The following is a 26,845-nucleotide window of genomic DNA, read 5'->3' as shown; positions in this document are numbered from 1 at the left end:
AGGATCTTTCATAGTGCCTAGCATGCCCAGCAATGTCCGATTTAAACCTTTCAGGGAGCGCATCCCCCTCTGGATGGTAGGGGGTAGTTCTTGATTTCTGAATATTCAACAGAGTTAGCAATTCTTTGATCAGCTTGCTCTCGAAATCTCGTCCCTGGTCTGAGTGCATCCTATTGGGTAGACCATAATGTACGAAATACTTCTCCCACAGCACTTTGGCCATTGTGGTAATTTTCTGATCCTTAGTTGGAAAAGCTTGGGCATAGCGAGTATAATGGTCAGTCATTCGTAGCACGTTTCCTATGCCTTTTGAGTCCGGCTCTATACACAAGAAATCCATGCATACTAAATACATCGTGCCAGAGCTTTTAAGATGACCCATTGGGGCAGCACGGGTGGGCAGTGTCTTTCTTTGTACACATCGTAGGCACTTCTGGCAATGTTGTTCCACTGACTTTCGCATTTTAGGCCAGAGGAACCGATCTCTTACTAATCCGAAAGTCTTATCTACTTCTAGGTGCCCGTGATCATCATGCAAGGATTGTAAGACAAGTCGTTGTAGATGTTTAGGCAAGAACAATTGACGTCGATCCGGATGGTTGTGGTATGGGACAATCCGATAAAGGAGGCCATTGTCCATTTCAAATTTTTCCCATTCTCTCATAAGAATTGCAAATATGTCTTTGGGGACCGTTCTCATCATGGAGGGATCATTCTTGTGGTGGGCCTCACAAACCGCATTAACCACTGGGTCACTGGTTTTAGCTAGGACCAGTTCCTTCCAAGTGAAGATGACATTTTGAGTAAGACCCATGCCACCCGGGTGGCAGTAGGCATTCGGAAGGGCCTGGGGTCGGCATCCTAATGAATCCACCACTCGCAACTCTGAGAACGCCACCTTATTTTCCACTACCGCTGCAGTAGAGCACATTGCCTTCATTCCGGGTACAGAGATCTCCTCCCACGGCCCGTCATCCGACAGGGGGTTCAGTCCCGGTCTTCTGGATAGCGCGTCCACTCCTATGTTTAGGGGCCCAGGCTTGTATTTTAACGTGAACTGATAGTTGAATAATGCGGCCAACCACCTGTGACCAGTGGCATCCAATTTGGCAGTTGTCATGATATAGGTCAACGGATTGTTGTCCATTCTCACTTCGAAGGAGACTCCATAAAGGTAGTCGTGGAGCTTCTCCACTATGGCCCACTTGAGGGCAAGGAATTCTAACTTGTGAACTGGATAGTTCTTCTCACTGGGAGTTAAACTTCGGCTCACATAAGCCACTGGACGCAGACCAGCTGGTTACTTCTGGTGTAGGACCGCTCCCAGCCCATTGAAGCTGGCGTCCACATGCAAAATATAGGGTTTCTCCGGATCAACATAGGCCAGCACCGGCGCTTCCATCAGACTTTTCTTCAGTCCCTAGAACGCCTTCTCACAGTCCGAGGTCCATTAATCTCCAAAAGGAGTCCTAGGAGGTGTAGCTTTCTGTCGAGACTCCTCGGGATAAAACCTTAAGCAGATTATGGAGAGTCTTGGCCTTACTCGAGTATCCTTTGACGAACCTTCTGTAGTAGCCACAGAAGCGTAAGAACGACCGCAGCTCCATCACATTGTCAGGTCTGGGCCAGTTGACCACGGCTTCCACCTTGGCAGGATCTGTGGCCACTCCTTCGGCCGAAACTATGTGGCCAACATAGGAAACGGAGGTTCTGCAAAATCAACACTTATCTATGGATAGTTTCAAACCTTCTTTGCCCAACCTATCCAACACCTTCATAAGGCAAGCCTCATGTGCTTCTATCAGTATTGGCGAAGCGTAGGAACTTCGGGACTCAGTCACTATGCCAGCCGTTTCCATCTCGTTGATGACATTCCTTACGTCATCCACATCCCTTGGGGCAATTCATCTGGACCGTTCTCGGAAGGGAGTGGCATCGGTCATTCTGATTGTGTGTTAGGCGTTACGACTACAGCCCACATCCAACTCACTAGTAGAGAACACTTCTCGGCGCTCTTCCAGCTGTGCGCTTAACCGCTTCTTCCACTCTGCAGAGACAGTTGAATCTCCAAAGTCAAACTGCAAGCCTTCGGTCTCTTCTTGAGCAGTAGCAGCCTTTACATGCGCTACTGTCTCCACTGTGGTCACCGGGTATATCCTGCCCAGTCTTTGTCCAAATTCAAACGGCACCGGATGTGGGGAGACATTTTGCATGGACACCGTCATTTTCTCAGGAATAGCTGCTGTCCATTCCCTCATCTCTGGAACCATTTTGTACCCTCTTTTGAGATCGTCTTCAGGAGTGGTCTCTAGTGAGAACAAAGTGTCTCCAGTACTTGGCCCCAGTATCTGACCACGGCGGTCATATGTCTCACTCCCCCTTGTGGAATCTCTATCAGGCCCTTTTCATGATTAAAAATCTCTCCATATTCTTCCTGGGAAGCGACACGTAAACATTCGTCCTTGAGGGCTGGAGGTAGCCGCAGCTTAGACAGAGGTAATTCAACGGTCTCTTGAAAATAGGCTCGAATCATGGACCTTACTACATTAAAATCCGTTCCTAATATGATGGGGGCACTTGGGTGCTTTTGAGGCTCAGGGCAGACCAGGGCTTCCAATCTCATTGGGTGAGTCCGATTGGTGTTCAACTGGAATATGTCGATTTGCACACCTATCACTCCATCAATGGGATCCTCATTACTGAGGCCCCACAACTTCATCTGTTTATCTGACTGTAAGGGCAGATGGCTAAGGTGTTGGTTGTAAAATGTTCTATAGATAATGGTCACCTGCGACCTGGTGTCCATCAGAGCTGAGGAGTACACGCCTTCCACGACGACTCTTATTTTACAAACATTTTTATTAGGCATTGATACGTAACAGTACAGACATTTCAGAATGATCATAATCTAACACCATAATAATTTTTTTTTAACATTTTTGGTCGACAGGGGGAGCACGGAGAGGGGAGGGGACCCTGACTGACCACACTGGCATGTGGTTGACCTCCAGGGTCACGCAGTAATCCCTAGGAACAGACTCCCGAAAAAGAAAAGGGAAATCAGGGGAAGGAAAAGGAGGGAGAGGGGGAGGGGAGGGAGGGTAGGGGGCGGGGAGACTAGGAACCGGTAGGGCACCCCTTCCTCCCCCGGCGGCGCCTCCCGGTATCAAAACAGTGATCCTTCATGGCAGCCCTTATTGGGCCGAGGATATAGGTTTTGCTATCAGCGGGTTATCCACGGTTCCCATATTAAGTAAAACCTCTCTGTCGAGTGGTTGAGAAATGCTGTCAATTTTTCCATTAGCATTACCTCGTTGAGTCGCTTTTTTACCGATTGCTCTATGGGGGGTGATATCTTCTTCCAAGATGACGCAACTGAGCATCTTGCCGCCGTTAATATAAAGGAGATTAATTTCCATACTGGGCGGTCGATTTCCTCTATCGGCCTGCCCAGTATGTAGGTCTGTGGATCTATAGGGATTGTGAGGTCCGAGACCACTTTTATTAGATTTTGAATTATGAGCCAATATTTCTGAATTTCTGGACATAGTCACCATATATGGGCCATGTCCCCCTTTTGTCCATAGCCTCTCCAGCAAAGATCAGAAGCCAGAGGGTAAATTTGTCTCAATCTCACCGGTGTGAGATACCAGTGGAACAATATCTTATATATATATTGTCCTTAGTTGTGGTACATAAAGAGGATCCTGATGCCGAGTCCCATATTGCTTCCCAATCCTCTCTGTCTATTTCTGTGGATAGTTCTGCCTCCCACTTGAGCATATAATCATGTGAGGCAGGGTTTGTAGGTTTCTCTAACATCCTGTAAATTTGGGATATAAGACCTTTTTGGTGTGTCTCCTCCCAGCACAACCTTTCAAACTTTGTAAGAGGTGGAAATTCTAATGTAGGGGGCAGTTTTTGTAAAAAAAAATCGAATTTGGAGGAATTTGAACGTGTCTAATTCTGGGGTATCAAATTTGTTGCGCAGTTCTTGGAAGCTCAGGAACCCCTTGTCACTTAACAGGTCGCCCACCGCTCTGATCCCTTTATTTTTGATTGTATCATATTGTTTGTCTCACAACCTGGTGGGAACTCTGGATTATTGTACAGTGGGGTGAGTTGTGAACCGGGACTCGAGAGCTGGAATTTGGTTTTGGTCTTTTGCCAAATGCTCCATGTATGTCCCATCGTTCCTAATTTGAATTTGCCAACCACCCTATCGCCTCTGTCCGTCACCCATAGACACGCTTGCAGAGAAGGCAATTTGGCATACTGAGACTCAATCTCGAGCCAGCAAAGCTGGTCCGGGTCCGAATTCCACTCAACAGCTTGTTTTAATTGGGCTGCGAGGTAGTATCTCAGGATGTCTGGCACACCCATACCCCCTCTCGCCTTAGGCGACATTAGTACTGATCTTGCGACCCTTGGTCTTTTTCCTTGCCAGATAAATTTAAATATTCTATTTTGGATATCTTTCAATTCTGACACAGGAACTCGGATCGAGAGTGTCTGAAAAAAATATAATAATCTAGGGAGTATGTTCATCTTAACTGAGATCATCCTCCCGATCAACGAAATGTGGTAGTCATGCCACTTATCCAATTCTTTTTTATTTTTTTTTCAAAGAGGGGTGGATAGTTGCATCTGTAGAGAATGGTAGTCCTTTGATACATTTACTCCCAAGTATTTTATGTATGAAGGACTCCACCGGTAGTTAAAATTTAGTTTTAATAGATGTATCTCTGATTCTGATAAATTAAGATTCAGGGCTTCTGATTTGTCACTGTTTATTTTGTAACCTGATATCTTTCCAAATTCAATTAATTCCTTTGGTAAATTGGGGAGAGAGGTATGGGGATGCGACAGCGTAAGGATAATATCATCAGCGAATAGCGAAATTTTGTAGTTAATTTTTCCAATTAGGATGCCTTGAATATCTATGTCAGGCCTGCACAACTCCAGTCCTCGAGGGCCGCAAACAGGTCAGGTTTTCAGGATATCCCTACTTCAGCACAGCTGGCTCAATTAGTGGCTCAGTATGACTGAGCCACTAATTGAGCCAGCTGTGCTGAAGAAGGGATATCCTGAAAACCTGGCCTGTTTGTGGCCCTCGAGGACTGGAGTTGTGCAGGCCTGATCTACGTTATGCAGTGAAAAGAGAAACTAAACTACAACCAAGCGCTCAACCTATTGTGAAATGTGTGTATAGTGAAATGATATATACAACAAGTGAAATAAAAATAAAAATAAAAATAATGTGACAATAATAAGTGTGTTTAAACGTATAAAGGATAACCACTATATGATATAGACCCCACACCATCAGATTAGGGGAGGGAATGGGCTGCCCAGGACTATAAACAAGCTATTCCATATAGCTGTAAACCGAAATGTTAGTACAGAGAGCAAAGTCCTTGGCGCACTATCAAGTGCATGAACCTGATAAATTAGTCCTGTTTGTTGAAGAACTAGTTGGAAAGTGTCCACAGTCTGACTTCCTGGTTTTCTTCTGAAGTTTGTTGATCTGCAATCAAAGAGAACAGGAAACCATTGCGCAGTATCTCATGTGTATTGAAGCCTCATTCACACAGCTGCTAGATACTTACATCTAGATGGGTGAATGCAGGCCTTGAATGGTATCTTTAAACCGGAGATTGATATCTGTCACCGGGTTCCCCACTGGTGTTGCTCCCGCTCCATAGATGGCCGGTCCGCCCAATGATACACAAAAGATAAAAAGGCCCAATAGTGTGGTACAGTACAATTTAATAAAACAATAAAAAGACCAACATTTAATGCACTCACATGCTAGATGATCTAACTGCACGATTTACAATGTGCCGTCCACAAGCATGAGGGGCTGAACCGTGATGTGTGTGGAGGCTGGATTCTGCGTTTATCTCCTCCTCACGGCCGCAAATCGGAGCGCCAGGTCCACCTCAGATGTCGTCACCTCAAACCGCAACCTCCTCAGCTGGTACTAGCACGTAGCAATGCGTGCAGCTATGCTCCACCCTACGCGCGTTTTGTGACTTCTGACGTCACTTCCTCAGGGGTAATGGAGCATGGATGATGTATGGTGCTACTTAAGCACAACTAAAGAGCCCTAGACTTGCCCTGATAGGATATTTATTCCTAGAGGGGTGTTGGGCTGATTGACTGGAGTACTGATGTTTTCATTACAATCTCCTGTCATATATGGTAACTGTATCACAAACTTGTTATAATAAGACTGTAACACAACATTACTAAAATACAATTCACACACAGTATTACATATGATATCAAAAAACAACAACAAATAATACAATTGATATTTCTAATGCATGAAAATAAATATATATAAACATTCATGTCTGGATTCATTTAATACAGTGCTAATTGATTATATACTTAAAATGAGCTTATATAAAAATGGAACTTCAAATAGTATCCATATAGTGTATATAAGTTCTTCAACAAACAGGACTAATTTATCAGGTTCATGCACTTGATAGTGCGCCGAGGACTTTGCTCTCTGTACTGATCTACGTTATCCCTTATTCTTGATGCTAGAGTTTCAATTGTTTAAGCAAAAAGAAGAGGGGATAGGGGGCAACCCTGTCTTGTGCCGTTTTTTATCTCAAATGTTTTCGCGAGTCCCCCCGGTAGTTTAACCATCGCTGAGGGGCTGCGATAGAGAGCACAAACTCCTTCTAGGAATGAGTCAGTGAATCCAAATTTTTGCATTGTTTGATCGAGAAAAAGCCAATCAATTCTGTCCAACGCCTCCTCTGCATCAAGGCTTAACAAATTTGCCTTGGAGCCTGTGAGGTGAGCATGGTCGACTATGTCTATAATTTTACGCGTGTTATCGGATGCCTGTCGATGCTGGACAAAGCCCACTTGGTCGATATTTATCAACCTTGGTAAAATTGGGTTCAGCCGGTTGACAAGGATCTTACTGTATAGTTTTAAATCATTGTTTAGCAAGGAGATAGGACGGTAGCTCCCGCATTGTTGAGGGTCTCTCCCGTCTTTGTGTATTACAGCTAAGCTGGCGCTGGTCATAGATGGAGGAATCAGGGAGCCTTCCATGAAGGAATTAAATAATGTTAAAAGATGGGTGGATAGAATTGGGAGGAACCGTTTATAGTAGGCATTGGAGAAGCCATCTAGGCCAGGGGTCTTGGATATCTTTGATATTTTTACTGCCTCCGCTAGTTCTTTTTTGCTATTTTTGCATTGAGTGCTTGGGTTTCTTTTTCCGTAAATTTTGGAAGTTTGCAGTTAGAAAGGTAGCGCTTGATTATTTCGGCGTTTGTATCGGCCGAATTACCGCCTTGAGTTTTAAGATTATATAACTCTGTGTAGATTGCGGTGAATTCCTCTGCGATTTTTTTATCGCTATATAGTACCACACCAGACCTGCCTTTAATGGCTGTAATCTGGGATCTCTTCTGTATACCTCTCAATTTGCTAGCCAAAAGTCTATCAGCCTTATTACCCTTATCGTAATATTTTTGGTTGGTCTATCGTAGTGATTTTTCTACATCTTCTAATTGTATCTGTTTAAGTTCCTCTCTTGTGGAGGTAAATATTTTATATAGTTTTTTTGAGGGATTAGCTTTGTGCTGGCGTTCTAGCTCTATTATTTTGTTCGTTAAATCTGTAAGAGACTTTGTGGGGAGGGGAGGGAGGAGGAGGGGAGGAGTAGGAGGGGAGGGAGGGAGAAAGGAGGGGGAGGGGAGGGAGGGGGGAAGGAGGAGGGGGAGGGGAGGGAGGGGGGAAGGGGGAGGGGGAGGGGAGGGAGGGGGGAAGGGGGGGGAGGGAGGGGAGGGAGGGGGGAAGGAGGGGGGAGGGGGGGAGGGGGGGGAGGGGGAGGGAGGGAGGGGAGGGAGGGGGGAAGGAGGGGGGAGGGGGGGAGGGGGGGGAGGGGGAGGGAGGGAGGGGAGGGAGGAGGGGGGAGGGAGGGGAGGGGGGAGGGAAGGGGGGGAGGGAGGGGAGGGGGGAGGGAAGGAGGGGAGGGGAGGGGGGGAGGGAGGGGAGGGAAGGAGGGGAGGGAGGAGGGGGGAGGGAGGGGGGAGGGAGAGGGGGAGGGAGGGAGGGGGGAGGGAGAGGCGGAGGGAGGGGGGAGTAGGGGGGAGGAGATGGGATGGAGGGGGGAGGAGATGGGATGGAGGGGGGAGGAGGGAGGGGGAGGGTGGGGGGATGGAGTGGGAGAGGGGGAGGGGGAGGGAGAGGGAGAGGGGGAGGGGGAGGGAGAGGGGGAGGGAGAGGGGGAGGGAGAGGGGGAGGGAGAGGGGGAGGGAGAGGGGGAGGGAGAGGGGGAGGGAGAGGGGGAGGGAGGGGGAGGGAGAGGGGGAGGGGGAGGGAGGGAGAGGGGGAGGGAGGGGGAGGGAGAGGGGGAGGGAGGGGGAGGGAGAGGGGGAGGGAGGGGGAGGGAGAGGGGGAGGGAGGGGGAGGGAGGGAGGGGGAGGGAGGAAGGGGGAAGGAGGGAGGAAGGGGGCAGGAGGGGGGAGGGAGGAGGATGGAGTGGGGGAGGGGGGAGAGAGGGGGGAAGGAGGGAGGGGGGGAGAGAGGGAGGAAGGAGGGAGGGGGAGGGAGGGTGAGGGAGAGGGGGGGGATGAAGGGGGAGGGAGGAGGAGGGGAGGAGGGGGAGGGAGGAGGGGGGAGGAGGGGGAGGGATGAGGGGGGAGGAGGTAGGAGGGGGGAGGGAAGGAGGAGGGGGGAGGAGGGGGGAGGAGGAGGGGGGAGGAGGGGGGAGGAGGAGGGGGAGGAGGAGGGGGGAGGAGGGGAGGGGAGGGAAGAGGGGGGAGGGAGGAGGGAGGGAGGGGGAGGAGGGGGAGGAGGGAGGGGGAGGAGGAGGGGGGAGGAGGGGAGGGGAGGGAAGAGGGGGGAGGGAGGAGGGAGGGAGGGGGAGGAGGGGGAGGAGGGAGGGGGAGGAGGGGGAGGGGGAGGAGAGGAGGGGGAGGAGGGGGAGGAGGGGAGGGGGAGGGGGGGAGGAGGGGAGGGGGAGGAGAGGAGGGGGAGGAGGGGGAGGAGAGGAGGGGGAGGAGGGGAGGGGGAGGAGAGGAGGGGGAGGAGGGGGAGGAGGGGGAGGGGAGGAGGGGGAGGGGAGGGGGAGGGGAGGAGGGGGAGGGGAGGGGGAGGAGAGGAGGGGGAGGAGGGGGAGGAGAGGAGGGGGAGGAGGGGGTGGTGGGGGTGGTGTGGTGGGGGTGGTGGGGTGGGGGAGGTGTGGTGGGGGGGAGGGTGGGGTGGTGGGTGGGGTGGTGGGGGAGGTGTGGGGGGGAGGAGGGGGAGGAGGGGGAGGAGAGGAGGGGGAGGTGGGGAGGGGGAGGAGGGGAGGAGGGGGAGGGGGAGGTGGGGGGTGGGGAGGGGGTGGGAGGGGGAGGGGAGGAGGGGGTGGGGGGTGGAGGGGTGGGGAGGGGAGGGGAGGGGTGGAGGGGAGGGGTGGGGGAGGAGGGGTGGGGTGGGGGGGAGGAGGGGGAGGTGGGGGGGAGGTGGGGAGGGTGGGGGGTGGTGGGGGTGGGGGTGGTGGGAGGTGGGGGGTGGGAGGGTGGAGGGAGGGTGGTGGGTGGTGGGGGTGGTGGGGGGGTGGGGTGGGTGGGTGGGGGGGTGGGTTGGGAGGTGGGTGGGAGTGGGGGTGGAGGGAGGGGTGGGGTGGGTGGGGGTGGGGTTGGAGGGTGGGTGGGGAGGTGTGAGGAGGGGGAGGGTAGGGAGGAGGGTGAGGAGGGGGAGGGAGGGAGGGGTGAGGAGGGGGAGGGTAGGGAGGAGGGGGAGGGAGGGGTAGGAGGGGTAGGGTAGGAGGGGGAGGGTAGGAGGGGGAGGGTAGGGAGGAGGGGGAGGGAGGGGTAGGAGGGGTAGGGTAGAGGGGAGGGATGGAGGGAGGGGGTGGGGAGGGAGGGGGGATGGAGGGAGGGGGTCAGGGAAGGGGGAGGGAGGGAGAGAGGGGGGAAGGAGGGAGGGGGAGGGAGGGGATAGAGAGGTGGGAGGAGGGGGGAGGAGATGGGATGGAGGGGAGGGGGAGGGAGGGGGGATTGGGTTGGGGGGGGGAGGGGGGAGGGAGGGGGGAGGGAGGGGGGATTGGGTTGGGGGGGGGAGGGGGGAGGGAGGGGGGAGGGAGGGGGGAGGGAGGAGGGACATACAGTTCATAATTTATCTACTTTGCTAACAGACCTTGTTTCAGTAATCTCTTCAGTAGCTTACTCCTCTCTCCTCAACAGCCAGAACCATGTGTCTACAGCCTGGGGTTTTAACACACCTTGATTAGGCAGCTGGGATCCAACTAATTGTCCTGAGGTTCCCAGCTGAGGTTAACCTAGTCACTGCTGCACTGCAGACTAGACATAGGTTTTCCAGGCATATAGCTGCTGGCTTTTATTTACCCTGTCACATTCCTCCCCTGTTAGTGTGTGGCTGGGGCTCTGCACTGCTGAAGCCCGACCATCCACCCCTTCTCTAGAAAAGAAGTCAGCATTTGCGTTCTCTTTTCCCGGCCTGTGCTGAATCTCAAATGAGAAGGGTTGGAGGGCCATATACCACCTAGTCAATCTAGCATTGGAATCCTTCATACTATTTAACCACTTCAGTGGAGCATGGTCCATCACCAAAGTAAAATGGACTCCTGCCAGGTAATGCCTCAAAGCCTCGATTGCCCACTTTACTGCGAGGCACTCTTTCTCAATCACTGAGTAGTTTTTTTCCCTCGGGAACAATTTCCAAACTCCGGAAAAGGATAGGGTGTTCAACTCCCTCAAACTGTTGTGACAACACTGCCCCTAGCCCTATCTCTGATGCATCTGTTTGCAATATAAAAGGGCTGTTGAAGTCCGGGCTTCTAAGGATGGGACCCTCTGATAGACAACTTTTTATGTCCTCAAAGGCTCTCTGACAATCCCTTGACCATACCACTTGTGTAGGGGCACACATTTTTGTGAGGTCCGTTAAAGGGGCTGACACTTCTGAATAGTTGGGGATGAACCACCGGTAGTACCCTGCTAAACCCAGCAGAGAGCGTACCTGCGTTTTTGTTTGGGGGGTCGGAACTTCTTTCAGGGCAACTACCTTGTCGGCTAGTGGCCTTACTTTTCCACCTCCCACTGAATACCCTAAGTATTTAGTTTCCGCCTTACCCAGGGCACATTTCTTAGGGTTGGCTGTGAGCCCTGCCTCTCTTAGAGATTCAAGAACCGCTTTCAGCCTATTTAGATGGGCCCGCCAGTGTTTACTATAAATGACAATGTCATCTAGGTAGGCTGTGGCATTATTCCTATGGGTCCTCAGTACCTTATCCATGAGTCTCTGAAATGTGACTGGGGCTCCATGCAGTCCAAATGGCATTGTCACAAACTGGAATAAACCCATGGGAGTGGCAAAGGCTGTTTTGCATTTGGACTTTTCCTCTAAGGGTATTTGCCAGTATCCTTTTGTCAAGTCCAGCGTGGATATATATTCCGCGTTACCAAGGGCATCAATTAATTCGTCCACCCTTGGCATCGGATATGCGTCAAACTTGAATACCGCATTGACCTTTCAGAGGTCCACACAAAATCTTACCTTCCCATCGGGTTTAGGGACCATAATTAGTGGACTACACCACTCACTGCATGATTCCTCAATCACTCCTAAGTGTAACATTTCTTGTACCTCCTTCTCTACCAGAGCCCTACGACTTTCAGGCAACCTACTGTATAAGGACGGGAACGTACTTTTACCCCAGGTGCTGTCTCGATTGCATGGGAAATTAAGTTAGTTTGTCCTGGTACAGTAGCGACATCTTTTATTCGAGTAAATGCCGGCGGCATGCCGGGATCTACCCCAGCTGCCGCCAGTCAGAAACGCGCGCCGCCGCGTTTCCCCCACGCACCCCCCCTCCACATCGCGCGCAATTACCCCCCCAAAGACACCCCGAACCCGGCTTCTACTCTGCCCCTCTGCTTCCCCGCACCCCCGCTTACCTAGATTTGAACTCCAGGGGTGTCGGGGAAGCCTGGGGAAGCCGGGGAAGACGGGGAAGCCGGGCGCGCTTGTGACCGTGACGTCACAGTGCGCCGCCACGCGCCGCGGCTACCCGCTTCCCAGCCTCATTCAGCCAGCGGCATTTGCTCGAATAAGAGCTGCCGCTGCTGTAAGTCAGAAAAAACATCATGGAATTGTGTAATTATTGCAAACAAGTCCCCTTTTTGTTCAGAGGACAACTGTTTACCCGTTGGGATTTTATCGTCACTCACGATGTTCTCCCGTGGAGGCTGAGGACCCAAGTCCGTTTCCTCCTCCACCGGGTGGATGAATAGAGACTGCTGCATCTTCCAGGGTTTCAGCAAGTTCACATGGTAAATTTGTTTACCCTTCCTGGACCCTGGTTGAGCGATCTCGTAATCCACATGACCCGTACGGCGGAGTACTTCGAATGGGCCCTGCCATTTGGCCAGGAGTTTACTCTCGCAACTGGGTAACAATAAGATCACCTAATCTCCTGGGTGAAATACTCTCAAACGAGCATTCTGATTGTAATGTCTCTCCTGACTGTCCTGGGCTGATCTAAGATTCTCCCTGGCAAAATGGCCGACCACATCAAGGCGCTTCCTAAGGTCTAGTAAATATTGCAGGTATTCTTAGAAGGGGACCGCTGTTCCTCCGAGGACTGCTTTAGGAGGTCTAGGATACCCCGGGGTTGGCGGCCATAGAGTAATTCAAATGGAGAGAATCCCGTGGAGGCCTGGGGAACTTCCTGCACTGCAAACAGCAGAAAAGAGAGAAGTTCATCCCAGGCTCTCTTCTCTGAATCTACAAATTTCCTCAACATCCCTTTTAGAGTTCGGTTAAATCTTTCCACCAATCCGTCAGTCTGTGGATGGTAGACCGATGTCCGAACAGACTTGACCTCTAGTAACTTTAAGACATCCTACATCAGTTTAGCCATGAAATTTGTACCTTGGTCTGTCAACATAACCTGGGGAAGTCCAACCCGTGAGAACAGTTCCAACAACTTGTTGGCTACTTGCTTCGCCGTTGCTGTTCTCAGGGGGAACGCCTCAGGATATCTTGTTGCATAATCAATTATTACAAGAATAAACCTGTGTCCTTTCGCAGAAGGTTCTAGCGGTCCTACCAAGTCCACCCCAATCCTCTCAAGGGGAACTGACACCAAGGGTAGAGGAACCAAAGGGGCTGGTTTTTGTCCTTTTGGACTAGTTAACTGGCACTCCGGACATGCCGCACATAGCTTAGCAATATCACTATGCATCCCTGGCCAATAGAATCTGGATGAAATACGGTCCAATGTTTTATCCCTGCCCAGGTGACCACCCCAGGGGACAGTATGGGCTAGAGTGAACACAGATTTAACAAACGCCTTGGGAACCAATATCTGTCTGGTGACCTCCCCTGTTTGTGTCTGCTTATTCACCCTATATAGGATATCATATGATAGCTCGAAATGGGGGAACACTATCACCCCCTGTGCATCTACAATCTGCTCATCAATTTTCACCACCTTGTCATACTGTCTAGCAAGGACTGGGTCTTCCCTTTGCTTCTGGCGAACGTCAGGGAGGTACAGGTCTGGTAAATCTCCAGGGCCCATATCCGCCTCCCTCTGGCCATCCCCAGCCATCACTTGTAACCTCTGACTACTAGAATGGTCACCTTGAGACCCAGATTTCTGCAACCAGTCCTGTTTGTCCGAGCGTCTTTGCTTCCGAGTCTTTTGAACCCGGTGTCTACTGGGAAAAAGGTCTGCCGAGAAGGGGAACAGTTTGCCAGTGTTCTCCTGAGCCCTAGAAGGAGGCTCCTCGTGAAAGACTGGGGCCATTAGGTTCGAAAAGAAAGGTCAGTCACGACCGAGCACAACAGGGGCAGGGAGCCAAGGAGTGACTACTACTTCGAGGTAAGCCTCCAGATCTTTTACCTGTAGCTGGATTTTGGCCATCGGATAGCGTTTTACATCGCCGTGTATACATTCTATGCTCTATGGGGAGTCAAAAGAACACACGTTAGGTGGTAACAGTTCCTGGAGGACCAGAGTTTTCCCAGAGCCCGAATCTACAAGGGCCTGGACGGTTTTTCCCCCAATCAGGGCTGGAAGTAGCCAAGGCTTGTAATTTTCCCCAGTAAAGGCCGAGGCGACGGTTCTGCTGAATGAACAATCCATCGGTGGAAGTCCACATACCGGTGGCCTTGTTCTCCGCAGGCAGAACATGGAGAGGGTTCCCTCGCAGGAGGGGGCTGTGGATAGCGCTCCGCTGGACCGGTTACTGGAGACCAGGCATCTGGTGGGTCCTGTTGGTGACGTCCTCAGATGTTCCTCTCATTTTGCGACGAGCCGACATCCAGAAGGAGATGAGGGTCTCGGCGGGGACCAGCATTTGGAACGATTGCTCCTTCCGTTGGACTTGGTGGTTGCGTATGGACGGGCCGTAGGTTCCCCATTGATCCGCCCTCCCTCTTTGGGCGTCCGCAAGTGCCGGTGGAGTCAGGTCCAGGACACTTGCCTGCTGCTCAGCCCAAAGGAAGTTCTCCACTAGTCAGACTGCCAAATCTAGGGTTTCACCACCGTGGCGTTTTACCCACGAGCGTGCGGAAGGGGTATTATTTGTAGAAATTGTTCCAAAACCACCTGCTCCAGAATTGTCTCCTTAGTGCACTCCTCGGGTTGTATCCAGCGCGTAAACAAGTCCAATAATCGCTGAGTGAGGACCCGGGGTCTCATCTTAGCGGTGTACTTCATGTTCTGGAACTGCTGCAGGTAGGTCTCTGGGGTCAGACCTAAGCGATCCAGTATGGCGGCTTTTACTTGGCGGTAGTCCATTGCCTGATCTGCTGGGAGACCCTAATATGAGGCCTGGGCTTCTCCTATGAGGAGCGGGGCCAAAGCAGTTGCCCAGCGATCTGTAGCCCAGCCCTGAGCTTCGGCAACTCTTTCAAATGTCAGTAAAAAAGCCTCTGGATCCTCGTTCGGTGCCATATTCCTCAGGAGTATCGGGGGTCTGTTTGCAAGTTCTGGACTGGCAGACCCTTGGAAATGGGTCAGCAGCTTGGCAATCCGCTCATCTTGTGCTGCCTGTAGTCTTTCATCTCTCTCCGCTTGCAGCCGGGCCTGCTCCTGCATTAACTGTCCCTGCTGTCTTGTCTGCTCGCACAGAAACTCTTTCAACATTTCTTCGATTCTTGTGTGTGTGTATGGCCCTTTAACTGCAGGAGCCTTTTGAAAATCTCACTTCTGAACACCATATGTTGCAGGGTACATGCAACTACACACGTGGGTTTCTTGACAAGGCTTATTTATTTAGCCTTAAAAGATATACAGCACACAAAAACAAAAATAGCTTTTCATCAGCAAACAAAAGAAGAAATGGCTTTTCTTCAGCAGACCAAACAAAACAGTTTCTCTTTAGCAGACAGTCTAAAAATAAGGCAGCTACCCTTTTCTATGCAGGGGACAGACAGTTCATAATTTATCTACTTGGCTAACAGACCTTCTTTCAGTAATCTCTTCAGTAGCTTACTCCTCTCTCCTCAACAGCCAGCACCATGTGTCTAAATTTTCAAAATGATCCAGAGGTGATCATGAAAGACATCCCGGTATTGCACTCAGCCTAATATAACTTAAATCACAATATAAGCCACAAAAACATGTAGCACTCGCATCAGGGAGAAAGGTAGTACATGGATTGAAAAAACAATAAAATTTTATTTAAACTCTTCTATAAAAAAGTTAAAAAAGTAGAGCAGTGATCTGCATAGTAGATAGGACTTCAATATGCTTTGCCCATATGTGGCAGGAGGTGTATACGGTAAGTATTACCTATCTGATTAGACCTCTTGTATATTTATGTCAGGTCCCAAAATCCAATGAATTATGGGAAGGTCTAGAGTAAATACCTATACAATAGGCTGTGATGGCATATATCAGTCCAGTGATCTTAACGGTTATATTTTTAAACAGGTCCTATTGTCATGTTGATGCGCAATAACCTCTATATCAAACAATCCTTAATAGGTAGATATAGAGTGTCACAATAACCCTAAACAGTAGAGAAAATATCCCTCTAACTCAGGGTAATGTAGCCGTCAGTCCGGCTGTTCAGACGCCTACACAGTCAGCTCCTATTCAGCTGATTTGAAAAAAGCCTGCAGCAGTGTAACCACAGCACTACAAACAAAGTAACAGCAATGACTTTAAATGTGGTCAAATTGTGTCCATGCGGTGGTTTAGTATCATAACCAGAGCCGGTCATGCGTCTATCATGAATTGCGTGTGGACCATACAACCGTATATCTGTCTCTCTATGCAGAGTTCAGCATGCTCTACTTCGGGTGGTTCTCCGATCTGGCTGACGTCATCAGTAGGAGCGTCACCAGCAAGCCTGACAGCTGTTTCGCGAAACAGCCGGTTTACGACGCGAAACAGCTGTCAGGCTTGCTGGTGACGCTCCTACTGATGACGTCAGCCAGATCGGAGAACCACCCGAAGTAGAGCATGCTGAACTCTGCATAGAGAGACAGATATACGGTTGTATGGTCCACACGCAATTCATTTTGGGACCTGACATAAATATACAAGAGGTCTAATCAGATAGGTAATACTTACCTTATACACCTCCTGCCACATATGGGCAAAGCATATTGAAGTCCTATCTACTATGCAGATCACTGCTCTACTTTTTTAACTTTTTTATAGAAGAGTTTAAATAAAATTTTATTGTTTTTTCATTCCATGTACTACCTTTCTCCCTGATGCGAGTGCTACATGTTTTTGTGGCTTATATTGTGATGTAAGTTATATTAGGCTGAGTGCAATACCGGGATGTCTTTCATGATCACCTCTGGATCATTTTGAAAATATATATCCCCACTTCCCATGCACCGCCACCCCATATATTAGTGAACACTTAGGTAGAGCTGGTATGACCCCCCCTTCCCATGTGTCTACAGCCTGGGGTTTTAACACACCTTGATTAGGCAGCTGCGATCCAGCTAATTGTCCTGAGGTTCCCAGCTGAAGTTAACCTAGTCACTGCTGCACTGCAGACTAGACATAGGTTTTCCAGGCATATAGCTGGTGGCTTTTATTTACCCTGTCACATAATGGTCAACATTTAACGCACCTCCTAGTGGGGAAACCAGTAACTTCAGTACCTGTGGGAACACAGTGCGGCTTAACCAACAATATTTGTGAATGAAAAGCGACGAGTATATCGTGAGTCACATACAATGTTCAATTTGCTAGTCTCTGAGCGTCTTTTCCACCTTCTCTAACTGTGGTTTGGCGGCGGTGGTCAATCTTAGCATATCTGTCCTGTCCTCCGGGCGACGGTGCCCAAAGGTGACGTATACCAGGTAAGAGTATGGATGGGAGAGATTGGAAGTCACGGCGGGGGTGTTTGGTACCAGCGGGGGGGGGGGGGGGGACGAGGGCACCAGGGGAGTGGATGGGGGGACGAGGATACTGGGGGGATGGACAGACGAGGATACCGGGGGGGAGGGGGGGCGGGGAGTGCGGTAAGTCAATAACATAGCACAGTTTGATTGTTTAAATGCCTCTAGATATTCTAGGAAGCCTTAACCACGGCTCTGATGGGAACCATTAGAACAAATACCCTGTGGGACAACAGATACACTCCCGGACATGATCTGTCTGGCCGGAGCCCAAATATAAATTCCCAGTTCTCGAGAGCGGCCCGAGCCGGGGGGGAGGGGAAGGGGGGAAGGGGGCTACTCGCAGTTCTCGATCTTTTGCTGCTTTGGTGCAATCCTCCCCCCCCAACCCCCCAGCGGGAAAAGGGGCCCGCTCCCGCAGACAAACAGGCCCCACGAGCCCTTGGACCCCCAATCCGCCACAACAAATCAGTTAGATCAGGGTGTCTTGTCAACTGGGCAATTCCGATCCAAACTTTCTTTTCGCCGGAACAGGCGCCGCCACGGTCAGTTCCCTCCGTCACAGGGTCCTCGCGACAGTTACGCCGCTCCCCAGTGTCGATCAACACTGGGCAGGGACATCCCCAACAGCTACTACATGACTGCGTGGTTCCCTGACATTTAACACCCAAGCGTGGACATCCTGACTTGACGGAGCGAACATGATGAACAATTTGGATAACAATATAACACAGAAATTCTTGGGCACCCCAGGTCAGAATCTCAGCAGCGCCTCCAAATGTAGCGGGTGTACCCCTAAGGTACTATAACTACTGGTACTGCTGTCACCTGTGAGGCTAACAAGACGCCTGAACCTCCGCCACTGGGAGCCTGGGGTGTACTTACATTCGGTGCAGCGCCTCCACTGATGAGGGATCCCAGCGTGGTGGGAGTGTGCCCTCACCAGACCAATCATGCAGTAAATACACACAATGGAATGAAACAATATTTACTAATCAGCATACTATCCAGGGCACTTAACCTCTGAGTGTCCACCAGCTATAGAGTTAATGTGAATGTGAATGTGGGGGATAGCGCTTCCCTGTGTTGGGGCCCATTGGTGCACTTAAGATACTACCTTCCTGGTTATTGTCCTAACCAGGATAATCCTTAAATGATCAACAGCTCCGCAACGTGATCCCACGACGCACAGCGCTGCTTTCTGCAGGAATGGATATACACACTGACTCCCCAGGGGAGGGATCCCCAGCCGGATAATCCCTTTGTAAATAGTCTCTGCTATGGAGTCAGATCCTCTTTCAGCTACACGCTGTGCTGACAGTCAGGCACTGTCCTGCATCATCTCTCTCTCTATGAGTACCGTGAAGGAGTCCCTGTCTTAAGGCAGTTCCCTACACCAAGCAATTTCTTATCTACAGTGTCTCAGGAGACTAACTGGGCCCTGGGGGTATACCGCTGGCCTAGCCCCTGGAGCACTGCTCCGTGGACCTAACCTGCACCTTCAGGTTCCTGGTCTTGAATCCTTACTTCCTCTCCCAGCAGACAGTAGTCTTTCCTTCCTTGTGAAGCAGTCCAGCCCTCTCATTGGCTCTCGTGTGTCACTAGGCAGTTTTCTCCCTGGGCATCTGGGGAGTTGTAGTCTCTGTGCTGCACAATTAACATTGGGACCGCATGCGCATAGGACACTGCACCTGCGCGACTCTAATGGCTGCCGCGACCTTGCCCCACTCATGCGCAACCTTTCAGGGCTCTTCCTGACCCTTGCAGCTTCTGCGCATGCACGACTCTGCGCTCGTGCATACCTGACATGGCGGCGCCCTGGGGCGAGAACTACCGGCAACTCTATTCGCCCTGCATACATACTGAGGGTAAGGAGGGGGTGAACGGGAGCGCGGGGAGACCAGAGGGTACCTGGCTACATATATATATATATATATATATATATACTCCGCAGCATGAACCGCGTAGAAATCCCACGGCCGTGGTGACTCCCAGTGTGATGGAGATGGGACCCAAGACGGCTCTGGAGGAACCGCAGAGCATCGCAAGGCAGTGTAGAGATAAGATGTCTCCACCACCCCTTTACGTCCGCCATAAGATGACTCCACCACCCCCTTACTTCCGCCAGGTGATGTAGGAATCTGTTAAGAGAGAGAGGCTCGAGGCCTATCACCCATCCGTGATCCTGATGGTCCACCACCGCCCCTTCCGGTGGATGACGCACTTCCGGTGCGGGACCAAAGGCGGATGGAGACTCCGCGACCACCAATGATGACGTCACTTCCGGGTCGACATGGAGCCGAAGCCTTAATCGACTCGTTGAAGAGAGCCGGTCTGGAGGAGGAATTTGAGAAGTTCAAGGCACAAGTGGCTAAGCGAGGAGCCAGGCACGCTCCAGCCAGAGACAGTAAGAGAGCACCTAACGGTCGTGGCATCGCCCGACTATGAGACATTGTGATGGATTTTGGCGATCCTATGGTCACCGCCCCTAGCGCCATTGCCCCGGCCACTGCCCCTGCCCCGTCCCGTTCTATGCCACCGGGTCCTAGATGGAGTAAGTCGAGTAAGACGCCCAAGTTTTCTACTGATTGGCGGGATTGGGTTTCGAGTGATGAGGGTTCTGATGGGGAGATAGCAATATCAAGTGTTATACCTGTACCTAACCCCACTGTGTTTAACCCTGTACCTAGAGGTAGGGCCCGAGGGTCCCAGTCTTCTGCAAAAGCGGGTCCTTTAAGTCCCAAGGCACCCAAAATTAATCCCACATTATACAAGAATGTCATTAGAGGGAGGCGTAAAGGCTCGCACTCTACTGAGGCAGAGACATCTGGTGTGTCCTCAAGAGTTGACTGTAACAGATCAGGGGACACGCGCCTCTCAGCAGGTCCCCGTCACCTCTGGCCCCACGGCGGCTCTCTGACCCGGTTCCCCGCTCCCTCAGCCTCCTACCTGTCCCGCTCCTACACCGAGCCGTTCCTCCGCGGCGCACGCCGCATCCGCAAGCACGCGACTGGGGCGCGCGCACGGCAGCCTTACAGAGGGCGCAGGCACCCGATCCTCTTATCAGCCCTTCCGCGCCGCTGGCGCCGCCCCCCATCGGCTGCAGGTGATTACCAGGAATCACACCCCTGTCTCCCTGGACCTATCCCTGCGATCACCCAGACAGGTCTCCACTCCACCCCTTGCTACCATTGGCCCTCCACCTTTATAACCCCAGTCTGCCCTCTCAGTCCTCGCTCTGCATATCTTCTCTGTGGCTCCTGTGTGCAGTGTCTATGCCTAGCTCTGTTCTCTGTTACAGCTCTTGTTCCTGTCCCTGCCCTGTTTGGATACCCTTGGATTGATCTCGGCTCTGTTTGACTACATGTACCTCTCTACCCCTGGACTCTGCTTTGGACCTCACTACGCTGCTTTCTCCTGCCCCTGACCCTTGGCTCTTGGACATTAACCCTCCGACTTCTGGCACCCTGAACTCAGCAAGTATTTCGTTAACCCTTTTCTCACCGGGCCCGACAACGCATCTTACCACACTCCAGGCATGCCCTCACTGCTGTGGGTGGGTGTTATACCCTTACCCACCTCAGTACTGGGGACTGGCCAGGTCTGCGGGCATACAGGCGTTACACTGACTCAGAGGAATGTATGTGTGTCATCCTCATATGAGCACCGAGACAAATGGTGGGAACCGTTATTCACAGGTTAAGATGAAGGGATGGACCGTACCAGGTTTGTGCTAATAAAGAAAGACATAGTAGATGACTGGTGGGATGTAGGCACATATTCCAAGCAGAAGGTTGCTGACGAACTAGACAATCGATGGAGAGAGATTATGCAGAAGGTAATAACACACAAAGGTTCATCCATTTTATATGATGACTTTGCGCCTGAGGAGCCTAAGTACTGGGTACTGCCAGGAAAGGCTGGGAGCGGAAACTTACTAAGTTAAGCCGAGCAGATAGAGCCATAGTGGCGAGATTCAGACAGTCTCATGGGTATGAGTTCCCGTATGTACCAGAGCCAATCATGCAGGAGATTGAGGATCAGAGAGACACCTGGCTCAGAGATGCCGTCATTGAGTACCTACGCATTAAGTGTGGTCACTCTGCTTATCTGAAGGAAGACAAAATATGTTCCTTAATGAGAGTTTGGAGTACAGGCAGGAACATATTCATGCACAAAATAGTGTACAGGCCGGAGAATGGGCCTATTCAGCCCTTCTTTGTTAAGATTGTGGATCATAATGGACGGGACGTAAGGAAGCTTGATCCCCGCCATAATTTCTGAGTTATGGGTTCTCCATGTTGGGAGTTTCCCGCTGTTATGTCACCATCTGGGTGTTACAGTCTGTGATGTAATATATTAACTTCATTGTTGTATTTTGACAGGTTGTTCACCTGCAGGATGGCCCAGCAAATTAGGTCCAAGTGGGGACCATTGGATTCCACTGAGGGAGAGTGTAGCCCTGGTAAGATTATGGGCTATATTTCTATCCTCCTCCTGTGCAGTAATCCCTGTTAAGGGCAGGCTTGCCAGGAGTTATCATGGGTTTTCCCCACGTCAAGCACTTGCCCTGAAATGGTGAAGGCAGGTCACCTGACCTTGTGTCCAATCAAGAGACACAGGGGCGGTGCCTGCTGAAATCATAAAGAGCAGTGCACTTCCTATTTAGAGAGAGTTCTAGTTCTAGTTATTAGAGTGAAGAAGAAAGTTAGAGCCTGAAGAGTAGAGCTGATAGATAGGTGGACCAAGTACCTCTAACCCTGCTTAGGGGGTGAGGGAAGAGCTAGCCCCACTCTGGGTGCCCCTGAGGCCCAGAGTGAAGGCAGGGACATCCTAAGGGAGTACAGCTGGCTGGTTGTTCCTATGTGATAACTGTCTGTATGCTGTGGAGAGAAGCCAATAAAGAGCTGCTGCCAATTATAAGAGACTTGTGTGGAGACTGGAATCTCTCATCCCTGGGAGTGGATTCTGCAGGGATTTCGTATCCCTGGGGCCTACTACAGATGGGGGTGCTGCACTAAAAGAAGGAGAACAAAGGCATCCACCCCAGAAACCTGTCCTGTTGTCCCCCATGTCATCGCGGGAGACTCAGGCCCTCCTGTTTCCAGCAGGGACGCACCACATTCAGACATTTAGCCAGACCCTAGGGTACCCGACATGAGATTGGGTGGGGGTACATGGGCTATATATATATATATATTGTGGCAGGACGGCCTCGCTGCGGGGTCAGTAAGACGCTAGACACGATGGGAAACATTAAACTATAGTGGTTTATTAGCCACAACCAAAATAAAGTACAAGTGCACTGTCCCTTTAAGAAACTACTTTCTGGAAATTAAAGCCTATTCCCATCAGGGAAACTAACTCACTTCTTGAGCCCTTACTAACAGGGCAGCCAGCTAATCTGGTTATGCCCAAAACATATGCTACACAAAGGATAACCAATAAGTATAATAATAAAGTCTTATCTGTGTTCCAGCTCCAGTAGCAAACAGGAACACCGGTTCCGGGGAGCAGGATGTGTCCAGCTCGCAGCAATCTGTATCTTTATCCTGGGTTGGGGTCCCAGCTGGTCCCAGCAGCAAAGCTCCTCGCAGGACTGGGGGCTTCCTAGCCGGGAGACGTCTCTCCACCCTCCTGGGGAAAACAAGCTTACCTAGTGTGAGCAACTTCCTGCTTTTTAAAGCACTTGTTTCACTGATGAGTTCAGCCCGTCTTCAGCTGTGCTTTCTCTCTGAGGAGATTAACACTCTGTGAACTGGCTGCAGCGTCTCTCCATTCACTGTTCCAGCCTACTGAGTCAGTGACTCTGTCACAATATATATATTGTGACAGAGTCACTGACTCAGTAGGCTGGAACAGTGAATGGAGAGACGCTGCAGCCAGTTCACAGAGTGTTAATCTCCTCAGAGAGAAAGCACAGCTGAAGACAGGGGCTGAACTCATCAGTGAAACAAGTGCTTTAAAAAGCAGGAAGTTGCTCACACAAGGTGAGCTTGTTTTCCCCAGGAGGGTGGAGAGACGTCTCCCGGCTAGAAAGCCCCCAGTCCTGCGAGGAGCTTTGCTGCTGGGACCAGCTGGGACCCCAACCCAGGATAAAGATACAGATTGCTGCGAGCTGGACACATCCTGCTCCCCGGAACCGGTGTTCCTGTTTGCTACTGGAGCTGGAACACAGATAAGACTTTAAGTTAAGCCGAGCAGATAGATATATATATATATGTAGAGGTATCAATAATCAAAAAATAAATAGACGATACAGTTCTGTGGCTAACTAAATGCATTTATTTGTGCGAGCTTTCAAGAAACACTGATCTCTTCTTCCGGCGATGTTACAATGAATGAAGCAAGTAAAGGGTATACTTAAAAACAGTGTCTCTTGGAATGTTATCTGTGCTTGTCTCCCCCCCCGCCCTCATTCCCTGTGTGGAGCCTACTGAGTCAGTGACTCTGTCACATATCCCTCCCCCCAGCGAAACATTGTCCTGTGGAGCGGCCTGTGCACCATTCCCGTGCACCAGAATCTTTGTCAAAAATGTCCGACGTCGGCCCTTCCCTCCCCCTTTTTTTTCTTGCCTTCCAATTTAGGCATTTTCTTTTTGGGGTAATTACCAGGCCATCTGGGTCTGAAGACTTGTACCTCACTATCTCCTTGTCTTGTGCCAGTTTCAGTTTATGGTTGATGCTCCGCTTTTGTTGTGTCTCTTCTTGCCAAGGTTCCTGAGCATCCTGCTGTCTATTAGCTCTCTCTGCCAGGACTCTACACCACGTTGTGACCTTGACCTGCAAATCCTGAAGATGCATCGTTCTCTTGTGCTCAGAGTCTCCTTTACCCTGTAGAAGAGCCTTGACCTCGGTCAGCTCATTGCATACAGTCGCCAGTGACTGTTTGGCCTTCTCTTGTGCAGATAGCAACTCTGTTTAGCGGTGATGGCTTTTGGACCTTTCTTCATCAGTGTACCTTCAGTGTTGGGTTCCACAATATTTATCTTTAGAACTTCAACTTGGTCGGGATTCTTATTAACCCGAAGTGCACCCCATGGCACCTCTCTTTTACCGTCAGCAGACTCATAGGCTTGGGCCTTTCTGTCTTGACTCTTTAACTTACTCTGTTGAGAGAGTCGCTGGACAATCTGTAAGGTCTTTCGACTCTTACGATCACGGGCACTGTAGTATGATTGGATTCTTACTGTGCTACTGCATCGCCACTTGGCCTTCGCCTTCCGTGCCTTGTGGAAATTAGACTGTAGTACTGCAACGGTATCACGGTCATGCTTCCTGGTGCGTCTCCCTTGCTTTAAATCTACCGCCACCTTTTCCTTGGACTGCTTCAGTGACCCAAACGTCTGTCTTGGGGTTGTAAGCTTTTCCCCCAGCTTCATCTGAGAAACCTCCTGCTGGGCAGCAGTAGAGTCCAACGTAGTGTCCCGCTTAGTCTTCAGAGCCTGAAGCTCCTTGCCTAGGTCACACTTTTGTTTCTCCGCCATCTTGCCGCCAACACGCTCAGACTCCAGGTCCTTCCTCAGGTCTTGAAGCTGTCTGTCACGATAGCTTATGACAGGCTGTAATTTACACCAAAATATATATAACTGGGTTGAACTGGACGAGACTTAGATATGATAAAATATAATTTATTCCTTGAAAAAGGTGAACACAAAAGATATACAAATAACAGACAAAATATGGACACTCACTTAAGATGGAAATGATGAAACAGTCATATCTGGACTGGCAGTTCATACAGCAATCTTCATAATCACCAAGACACGAAAAACATGAAAGACAATAGCCATAGGCTGAGCCTGGTTCTTATACCATTATTTCCCATTGAACACAACCTAAACCCAGCCCCTCTCATAAAATCAGTGGTGAGGTTGACAGTGTGAAGGTAATAAAGTATTATAAGAAACTATTCGTCCATTTTGTATGCATTCCGCCATATTGAATCTGCTTTAATTGCAAGGCTTGGAAATAACGCAGTATGTTTTTATATAAGCTAATAAGTCTCTCTCTTTCTCTCTCTCTCTCTCTTTTTGAGGTGAATCGAAACTCAACCAGGAGCCTTTTTCTGCTAACTCTCGGTTTCCTGTGAATTCAGCTGGTCTACAGAGAATCGAAACTGAAGCTTATGGTTTACAGAGAATCGAAACTGAAACTTATGGTTTACAGAGAATCGAAACTGAAACTTATTGTCTGCCTATATATATTCTGTAATACATATACTCGGCACGTCAGTCTGAACTACGGAGCCTGAGGGAACTGATACATGACTCTGTGTCATTTATTGGGATCCGGGGTGCACCCAGGCTTGTGTTATACTAATTTGGCAATCCACATCTGAGCAGAGACCCTGACATGAGAAGGGAACCTCAACATTTGGCGTAGTCGGCAGGATCCTTGTGAAGGGACACCGGAACAATCCTGGACCCGTCTCTATCCACGGACGACCGTCCCCTGGCCGGACTGATTGAGGCCTGATCAACCTCTAAGGACAAGGTAAGATATATTCAGAATATATTTTCACCGAACTCCTGTTCAGGTTGGCGATCTCTTGGTTGACGGTAACAGTATTGTTAATCTATACAAGACCATAGAGTCCGGTGGTTCCCGCCAAGGATTTATATAGTTAGTAAGGTCTTGTGACTGCCAGATGTGTGGTTTATATGTATGCTTGTAGTCATAGGGGTTACGGAATCAAATGTAGAAAATAGAAACAAGGGGAAGAGTCTAGTGATATCTATTGTTAGATAATCGGAGGACCGTCCATACAGGTGACGGTCCGGGGACTGCCTGCGCGCCTCCCCGTCTAGGTCAATTTATCACTGAGACTCAAGAATCCCGGTACCGCCGTTAGTGGCGCAGGTTCATACGAGGTTGTTTTGGAAGATAGACAATGTTCTCGAGGTTATTTAGGAGACGAGTGTGTAAGGATATCTATTGTTAGATAATAGGAGGATCGTCCATACAGGTGACGGTCCGGGGACTGCCTGCGCGCCTCCCCGTCTAGGTCAATTTATCGCTGAAGCTCAAGAGTCCAGGTACCGCCGGTAATTGGCGCACGTGTCCGAGGTTGTTTTTAAAATAGACAATGTTCTCGCAGTTTTTAAAGAAGGATTTGCCTTCTGGTGCGCGGGATTCCGTAACTCTTGTGACAGAACGGGAGGGAAAGAAGTATACCAAGAAATGTAAATTGTTGTTCAAACTGTTAGATTTACCCCCTACGGGAAGATTGCAACCGAAGTTGTTAAGAACGAATATGCAAATGTGTAAGGGGAAACTGAAAGATGAAGGCCTGTGGGAAAATGCAGAGAAATTTCTGAGTGTTGCCATAGATCTTCAGAAAGAAGGTTATGAAGAAGTAGAGTGTGGAGAGAGAAATAAGAAATGTTATTGTTATGTGAAACCGGAAAATGTGACCCCTGGTTCGGTAGTGGCAGAAAAAGACCAAATGTTACAGGGAAATCCACCCCCATACCCGCAG

This window comes from Ascaphus truei, chromosome 5, assembly GCF_040206685.1.
Source record: "Ascaphus truei isolate aAscTru1 chromosome 5, aAscTru1.hap1, whole genome shotgun sequence".
Classification (NCBI taxonomy): Eukaryota; Metazoa; Chordata; class Amphibia; order Anura; family Ascaphidae; genus Ascaphus; species Ascaphus truei.
This window is presented reverse-complemented; position numbering follows the sequence as displayed.